This window comes from Solanum pennellii, chromosome 5, assembly GCF_001406875.1.
Source record: "Solanum pennellii chromosome 5, SPENNV200".
In the NCBI taxonomy this organism is placed as follows: domain Eukaryota; kingdom Viridiplantae; phylum Streptophyta; class Magnoliopsida; order Solanales; family Solanaceae; genus Solanum; species Solanum pennellii.
In genome coordinates, this window is record NC_028641.1 from 39,355,758 (window position 1) to 39,364,646 (window position 8,889).

The 8,889-nt window shown below is 33.3% G+C and overlaps 2 pseudogenes; one reads left to right on the plus strand and one right to left on the minus strand.

Annotated features, from left to right (window-relative positions):
• Window positions 1–1,159: 1,159 nt before the first annotated feature.
• On the plus strand, window positions 1,160–2,526 carry LOC107019481 (annotated as a pseudogene).
• Window positions 2,527–4,884: 2,358 nt separating this feature from the next.
• LOC107019482 lies at window positions 4,885–7,140 on the minus strand (annotated as a pseudogene).
• Between the last annotated feature and the right edge of the window lie 1,749 nt (window positions 7,141–8,889).

Consider the following 8,889-nt stretch of genomic DNA (forward strand, 5'->3'; position numbering starts at 1 on the left):
TGTGATGTGTGGAAGTAGGCCGCTTCTTATGAGAATGGGGATTATCTCAAATGCACTCATGAAATCGGGATAGCACATGGTCATAATGTGCTGACTTTAAAAGATCATGTCAAAACCTTTATTATTATGTGTGAGCACTGATATTTTATTTCCCTTAAGCCCTCATAGTTTAAGTTTGAGACCACTACGACTCTGGAGTACAAATTATTGTTTCACTAAGAGGAGGTTTAATGCAGAGCACACCTCCATTATGCATAGTAATCTTCCCTCGACTAATAGACTCTCTCAACTAATGTTAATATGAGTGGGGGATTGTTAATGTAGGAGGGTTTTAATATTATAAGAATGTTACATTTGTAGTGACCGTTTGCCCCTAAGACATTCACTACTCCCTCATTTCATTATTTCATTAAAATATGCATTGGTGAACTTCCATTTTTTGTAGCATGGTGGGAGTTAATTCATTTGCTGCCGTTTGGGCCATCAAGTTGGTGCATTAATCCAGAATAATTGCACATGCTAACCATTCTTTGGTGCAAGTTCCAGTTGTTAGTGCATATTGGCTTTTTATCCGATTAATTTTTACTCTATATTCCTCCATTATACCTTGTAACCTATATAACTCCTAAGGCTATTATCTTCACTATTTACTACACCATTATCTTTAACTTCATATCTAGGAAGACTTTTTCTAGTATAAATAATGGTGGTGTTCATTTGATTAGGACACACAACACACTAGAGAAAGTATAGAGTGAAAGAATTAGTGAAAAAGAGAGTTCTTATTAGTTGAAGGGAGGTGTTCTTTTTTTGTGGATCTTTGGAATTAACTCTTGTCAAGAGTTGTTCAGTTATATATTGTGAAGGTTGTTGTATCTTGGAGGGGACAAGTCAAAGATTACTACAACTGGACCGGTGAAAAATATTTGTTGTAGTGGGCTTGAATTTTCTCAAAGAGAGCGAGATATCCGCTCCTCAGCCTTGAAGATATTTATTTTTTTCATTTTATTTTTAATTTTAATCTTGTATTTTTTGTTGTAAGTTTTTCACTAACACTTGGTAATACTAATAAGGAACAATTTGCATTGGTGTCTTCATCTTCAATTAACAAAACTCGAGTGAAAATTTCTAGTTTTGCTAATAGAATTGTTGATTCTAAATGGTTAAAAGTAGGATTTCTAGAAGTATACTTGATTCAGATGACATTATTTGTATAAACAAAGAGTAAAATTCTGAGGCTTTAGTTGCGTTAACGGCTGGATTCAGTCCGACTCGTTAAAGGATGAAGAAATTGAAGCTGGGGTTGTTAGTGTAGTTGGAGGGATAGATCACTATAACTATATTTTTATTAGAAATGACATTATTGTGAAATGCCGTGAAATTGTGTCAATTTGATTAACAAAGTATATGTTTGTTGATGTTATACCTGAACGATGTAGTGAGTTACTAGATTCTGCAAATAACTACTTATTATCGTATGGGTATTTTAATTTTGGGGTTTCATTGGCAATTAAGGACACGATTCCATCTAGCCCAAATAAGGGAAGCGCGGTTTCAAGGCAACTGACGTTATTTGGGTTGAGGTAATTGTTTTGGATGAACGAAAGTGTGTAGGTGGAAGGGTGTATATGAAAAACATGGAACTAGGGAATAAAGTAGCAACTACTGACTTAGGAGGAAGTGTTTTGATAGTTACGTTAGGGAATGCAATTGATCTATTGGCTCGACAATTTTTGTATACACTTCATACGATGATAGACCAATGTCCGCTCTATCGTATTGCGGAAAGCCCATAGACAAGTATTTGGATAAAAAAAGTGGAGGTTGCTTATAATGAACTTTTGGACAAGGAAAGAAAGATCAAGTAATGATTATCTTTGATTATATGTCCTGAAGACGCATTGGAGACTATGTTAAAGGATTTTTGTGTTGCGATAATGATGAGGAGATGAGCTTGTTTAATTGAAATCTATCAAATCTGAATATGCAAATGCAGCTTTGCTTTCAAATCAATCCTTAGCATTTTTGGACCAAGATGACTCCTATTATACGGGCGGGGATCATGCTTCTTACCCGATGGAAATGGAAGATTAATTCATGCACTGGCTGAAAATGTGCCTATTAGTTTTGAAAAAACACTGTATGTCACTCGATATGGTCGAGATAGTGTGAAGGTGATTACTGCGAGGCAATTATGAGGGAGATATGCCATTATGCACTGTTCTTCTCGGAGTTTTGAAGAGTGGTTGTATCACGTTCATTGGAGAGTTGCCTGAACAAAAGGTGGACAAAATAAAAAGGTTAGGTTTTGGACTGCTAAACAAGATTACATTTTTATTCCCATATGTGTTTTGGGACTCCAACGTTGATATATTTGGTCATGTTGCTGATGATTTTATGGACGAGCATTTCGATAAAAGAAAGTGGGACTTTAGGATAAGACAAGCTCAGGCAAGAAGTTTTCTCAATAATAAAAGCATAGATACATATTTCCATAATAAGAATATTCAAACTTGGAGGAAGTGAGATCGCTTACCACAAACCAGTGAAGGGTAAATTTCATACTTGCCAGAGCCCAGAGGTGTAGAGCTAAAGCAGCTCGCAATTACATTGGTTCTGATATCCCCAACAGATAAAGTTTTTCCATTGCCTATGCCAATTCTTTTAGCATTCCTGAGAAACACATTAAAAAGGGGATCCATAAAGAAGATAGAAGTTATAAAAAAAATTAAAGACATACTAAAGGAAAAAATATAGGAAAGGGGAAGCTAAAAAAAAGTTAGGAAGGACTCATACCTGACTATTTTTTACTTGACAGTGGTTGTTTCTTACTTTACAATACTTTTTAAGCACAAAATATAAGAATGTTAGCCTCAATTCTAATAGGTAATATAGCCCTAATAATTGGATATTCAAATGACCTTTTAGTGCGGCATATGAATGTGGTCTATATTATGAAACATTTTATACTTTCACATCTCTTAACTCTTTTGCATATGAATGTGATCTATATTATTGTATCAGTCAATTCAACTTTTCAATATCTTTATCTCTAAAGAGTAACTAAGAAAATTAATGTATTGGTTTTGGAAGGATATATTATATTTTTATTTGTAAAATGCTCAATCAACTTTGGGAGAGCTTTTTGGACTTCTAATATCTTACATTATGTTCCCATTTTTAGTCTCGCGGCATGCACGTAGCACATGGATCGTGTTGCTTATAAGTAAATATTTTTTACAAAATTACGTTACTATTATCTTAAAATGTGTTTGATCTAATAATTAATAAAAATTAAGAATGATTAATGGTTATCCTATTTATGTAGCTCGATGAAGGAGACAACACACCATCTCATTGAAATCCGCGAACGCTTGATAGTAATTTCGATATTTTTGTTTATCATTTACACGATACATGTGTTGAGGGTCTATCAGAAATAATTTTTCCACATCCCAGTGGGGGTAAGGTTTCGTTAGACACTAACATCCACATACCTCATTTATGGTACTACAATACTATAACTTTGTCATAATGAATAGTGTGCAATTCTTTTCATAAGTCTAATATCTCCTCCCAAATTCATCATTGTCCATTTCAACCCTAGCTATTTGAGAAAACCTACTTATATTTAAAATCCATACCCTTGAATATATTATTCTAAAATACTTGTCAATTTGTATTGAAAACAAATTTTGATAATTAAGAATGCATTTTTTAAAGATTGATCTCAACACACTTGTTCATTATATAAAGCTTCATTGATTTTGAAATATTTTTCTTAAAATTGCTTAATAATGTTAGCTATTTTTTAGATTTTATCGAATATCTTTAAGGTCCTAGAAAAATATCCTTTATTATATTCTTTTACTTTCAAGTATATGCTTGTAATAGACACAAGTACTTGCGCATAACATCAAAATCTAAATTTGTGCTTGCTTATTAATTACATTGTTATCTATTACAATGTTTCCTAAACTTATTCTACAACCTATATGTTGGAATATCATGAGATATAAGATTATATATAAAGTTATTCAGAAAAACGCTGGAGTGGCTCCCGTGGAGGAGAAGATGAGGAAGTGAAATTGAGATAGACCGGTCATGTTGTGTAGATGCCCCGGTTATGAGGTGTGAAGGTTGGATGTTATATACATGAGGATGGGCAGAGATAGTCCTAAGAATTATTCCGGTAGATGTGACTAGGAAGGATATTGATGAGGTCCTTGATAGGAAAGTGTGGAGTTCCAAGAATAGAATAGACCCCATTCTTAGAGTATTAGAATTGTTCTTCTTGTTTTTCCCTATGTTCATATTACTATTACTACCTACTATTATAAAATCTCATTATCTTATTTTCTTGTTATTGTTCCCGATTTATCTTTTGTTCGTTCAACTGAAGGTCTATTTAAAACAATTTTTCTAGCATCTCAAGGTAAAGATAAGACTTGTATACACTCTACCCTCCTCTCCTCGGAATCCATCTGTGGATTACTCTATGTTTTTTTGTTGTTGCTAAAGGATATATACTCCATAACTATTACATTTATCATCTAAATTTGCACCAACTTATTGGTCTCGTTACTTGCAATTAGCCTGTGTTTTCTGGTCTAGTTATCTTATTTCAGCATATAGTGCATGAAATGAGCATGAAAACCATGTTGATATAGCAAAATGATCGAGTTGATCAAACAGGGAAATGAACAACTATATCCCAAGCTAATAAAATAACTGGGGCATAAATAGAAACAAATCATACATGAGTAATTAGTAAATAGAATGAAGAAATAACATGTTTGTAGAAAGAGATTAGTTAATTCTTGGCTTTCAGTGTCTACATAAACAAAACACATGCCTTTAAAAATATCTGAAGTATACTTTATCTCATTTATTTTTCTCAACCTGCAAATGCAATGTTCAAACGCTAGCATGGTGGGCCATCTTTGCAGCTTCTCTAAGCCAAGTGAGAAATGCTCCGTGCAATGTGGCTGGATAGTTCCTGGTAGTCGACTTACCGGCAAAGAAGAAAAGTCTTCCTTCCCCCAAAGTTTCTGCTAAAATTTCATTGTCATCTCCTGATGTACCCATAGAAACATTATCGTAGGAACCAAAGCTGAACAGATCACTACCCCAGCTTGAAAATACAATTTAGATGGACTTTGGGATGTTAGATCCTTTCATTCATATATAACTCATAATAATTCCCAAATCTCATCAATACATTAGCTTAATGACCATATCAAACATAAGTTTCAGATTTAATATAATCGATGCATTTTAAAATATGTATGCCTAGTAGCAACAAAAATAAACGATTAATAATAAAATCAACTCTGAGGTATATAGTTGAGACAAGAAATATGTTATCGGAGTCCTTTAAGGGTGAAGAGTAACAAATTACTAAGTTTTCTCAATATGTTACTCAAGTGGTTTCCCCGTTTTAAGAAGAGACAGAAAGTTAAACAAAGAAAGATCCAGCGTAGCTGCTTCAAAAAAAAAAACTTCATATTCCATAATATCTCAATTTTCAAACAAGACGATATATACATGATTCAAACCGAAATAAATGAATATGAAATGGGCATAACACTAACAATGTTACAACTGCTTAACTCTAGACCAAGATAACATGAATTCACTTCTCGAGCATTTCCATTCTTATTTTATTTCTCGCAGAGCTTATATTCTTTACTTGTTAGTGTGCCACCAAATAGTATGCTAATCAAGAAAAAGAAACATGTTATTTTTGTATATTGAAAGGAAAGTTAATGTTGAACCTTGCATTTAACTTTTAAAATATGAAGTACATTTCTTAGTGCATCAGTAGGAGCCATGCTCTCAAACTTATGTGTAGTTTCTCGTGCGACTAGAGCTAACAATAAAGGGCCACCAGAAACTGTTGCATACTGATAGAACATAAATAATTTCCCCGAAACATAGAATCATCAGAAACATGACCAATTGTATCGATATTGGAGTACCAAAATACATACGGGAATAACAATGCAACCTAGTTTAATAGTCCAAAACCCAATCTTTTTATTGTGTCTCGCGTTTGTTGATGCAACATTGGAATGAACTTCATAGAACCACTCTTCAAAACTTCAAGAGGAACAGTGCACAATGCCATAATTGCCCTACAGTAATCACCTTCACACTATCTCTACCGTAACGAATGAAATACACAATTTTTTCAAAAATAATAGGCACATTTTAAGTCAGTGCATGAACTAATCTTCCATTTCCACTAGGCAAGAAGTAGTGATCCCCTCCCATATCATAGGGGTCATCTTGTTCCCAAAGTTCTAAGGAATGCTTTGAAAGCAAACCTGCATATGGATATTCTAGATTTGCCAAATGCCAATTAAACAAGCTCATCTCCTCATCATTCATCGCAACCCTAAAATCATTTCGCATAGTTTCTCATGCCTCTTCAAGAGAAATAATCGGAGATAAAATTTTTCCTAACCTTTCTTGCCTTGTGCAAAAGTTCATTATAAGCCATCTCCACTTTTTTATCAAAATACTCGTCTTTGGGCTTTCCGTCGGCATGATAGAGTGGAAATTGGTCTCTCACCGTATGAAGTGTATACGACAGTTGTCGAGCTAACAGACCAAGTGGATTCCCTGATGTACCTATCAAAAAACTCCTTCCTATGTCAGTACTTGCTATTTTGTTCTCTTCTTCCATTTTTTTGGTTTACACCCTTCCACCTGCACGCTTTCGTCCTTCCAAGACAATCACCTCAAATCAAAATAACATCAGTTGTCGTGCAGCCGCCAACCCAGAAAGACCTACTCCAAATATTAATCTTCCCTTGAATCTTGCCCTTAATTGCCAATGCCACCCCAAAATTAACATCCCCGTACGATAACAAGCAATTATATGCAGAATCTAATAACCCATGGTTCAGGTATAACATCAACAAACATATCCTTTTTCATCCAAATCGACACATTTTCCCTCCATTTTGTAATAATGTGATTCCTAATTAAAATATAGTTATACTCTTCTATTCCGCCAACTACACTAACAACTCTAGCTTCAATTTCTTCATCCTTTAACAAGTCAGACAGAAATCCATTTGTTAACGCAACTAAGTCCTCATAATTTGACTCTAAATTATACAATAAATTCATCTGACCCAAGTTTCTTTCTCAAATTTCTAGTTTAAACCATTTTAGACTCAACATTTCTATGAGCAAAATTTGAGCTTTTCACTCGAGTTTTCCTAATTTTACTTAACGAAGATCTTGGCAGCAATACAGATTTTTCCTCGTTAGTATTATCAAGAAAATCACTGTATAGCTGATTTAAACACTGATTACATTATGATCTACCTCCAATTCTATTCATGATAGGAGATGGAAATGATTCGCGATTAAACCGGATTTAGAGGTAGGGTTAGAATTTGGAATTGAACTGAAATTGAATGTGAAATCAAGAGTTTGATCTAGATAAATAAATTCAGAGCTATACATGGATTTTGTTGACGGATTTTTCTGCTTTCTGTAACGGGTTTAGCAACGGAAAAGACGGTGAAAGCACAAGAGAAGATGAAAATGGATGATATGAGATGATGGATTTGGTTTTTATGAATTGCTTGAAACTTTTTTCTTGGTTCTAAAGAAATGAAGATGAAAGGAGAAAGATGGCAGTTTTGGTTCTTGAATATGTAGGAGAAAACGAGGTGAACTGTGAAGAATAAAGTGACAAATATATATGCATGGCACTTCATGTATTTTTAGATTTTAGTTAAATTCATCCAAATTATATTAGTTTAGTTTTTATTACATTCTTTTAATTTTCATTTACTAAAAAATACCTTTTAAATTTATAAAATATGACCAAATACATCCTTTTATTTATTTTTTTGTCCTTGTCAAACAATCCAGTAAATTCTATTTTAGATGTGATATACATAAAGTTTATACAAATTTCACATTTGGGACTATCTCCCCTTTCTCTATCATAAAAAATAAAGAGTAAAATTATTAAATTTGAGAACACAAAATTTCTAAAATAGTTACTTTAATTAACCTAAATATGCATTCACCGAATCATTTAAATTAAATTACCAATAAGAGTTTGGCCCTATCTATCTCAGATATGCAGACGAGTTGCAACATGCAATTCGAATTGAGGACGGGTTTTGAGACTTAGCTTTTTTTGTTGTTATAGTATAACAATGTCGGGTAGAAAAAGTAAACCGTGAATCTAATTGGGTATTATTAGCATAAAGTCCATTTGAAGGTCCAACATATGAAAAGGTCCATATTAAACTTGGACTATATTTCCATTAAGTCCCTATTAAAAATGAACTCAAATCATTGAACAGCGAAAGCTCGAGACATGATCGGAAATGGCACAAGTTTTGAATTTGGATAATTCTCCGATAAATCTGAAATATTGAAGGTATATTTACATATGCATAATAATAATGTACTTCACTGTTTATGCACAGTTTTTGTTTTCAATTTGATTCACTTATCTCAAAATTGACGTTATAGAGATCAATCGCAGAAAGAGCTCATTACGATTTGAAGAACGGGAGTTTCATTCCTCTTATTTGATGTATTTCCGTTAATTTAACTGAAAAAGTGGAAACTTTAATTGAATATTGGGTTGGAATCGCAGATTTGAAGGAAAGTTTTTGGTGATTGATCCTAAGCTTGGGGGTTCACTCTCGCTTATTGTTTAGAGCTCACTCCTCAATGTAATTCCATCTCTCGATCTTTATAATGAATTATTTACCTTTTTGTGAGTTAAAATTTTGGGTTTCTGCACTTCCTTCTTTTGGGGTTATTGCAAATTTCTGTAGGGTTGAATATTTCAATTATTTTTCATTTTTTGAAACTTGAGTAATGATTTTTTTTTTAAAAAAAGAA